The sequence below is a fragment of the Antrostomus carolinensis genome, unplaced genomic scaffold (genome assembly GCF_000700745.2).
Source record: "Antrostomus carolinensis isolate BGI_N321 unplaced genomic scaffold, ASM70074v2 scaffold26228, whole genome shotgun sequence".
Lineage (NCBI taxonomy): Eukaryota > Metazoa > Chordata > Aves > Caprimulgiformes > Caprimulgidae > Antrostomus > Antrostomus carolinensis.
In genome coordinates, this window is record NW_010335390.1 from 1,233 (window position 1) to 1,625 (window position 393).

Consider the following 393-nt stretch of genomic DNA (forward strand, 5'->3'; position numbering starts at 1 on the left):
GCTTTTCCCCCCTCAAGTGTGGACACAGCCCTGTGAGGTCTGGGGGTGGTCGTGTTTGTACCAGGGTGTCTGGGAGTGGGACACGCAGGGGTGAGGGAATCACCTCTGCAGTGGGTTTTGGGAGCAGGAAGACAACACTTCACATATCCTCTTTGGGGAGTGAAAAAAATAGTTGGGTAAAAAAAAAATCTAGTAAAAAAAAAATCTCCTCTCCCCCAAGTCCTGTGCACAGAGAAGTGAAACCCCTAAGCAAGATCTCTGCCAGGTGAGGAAGGGCTTCCAGGTGAGGAAGGGCTTCCAGGTGAGGAAGGGCTTCCAGGTGAGGAAGGGCTTCCAGGTGAGGAAGGGCTTCCCCACCACACACTGGGGCAACTTCAGGGGGCAAGAGGGTGA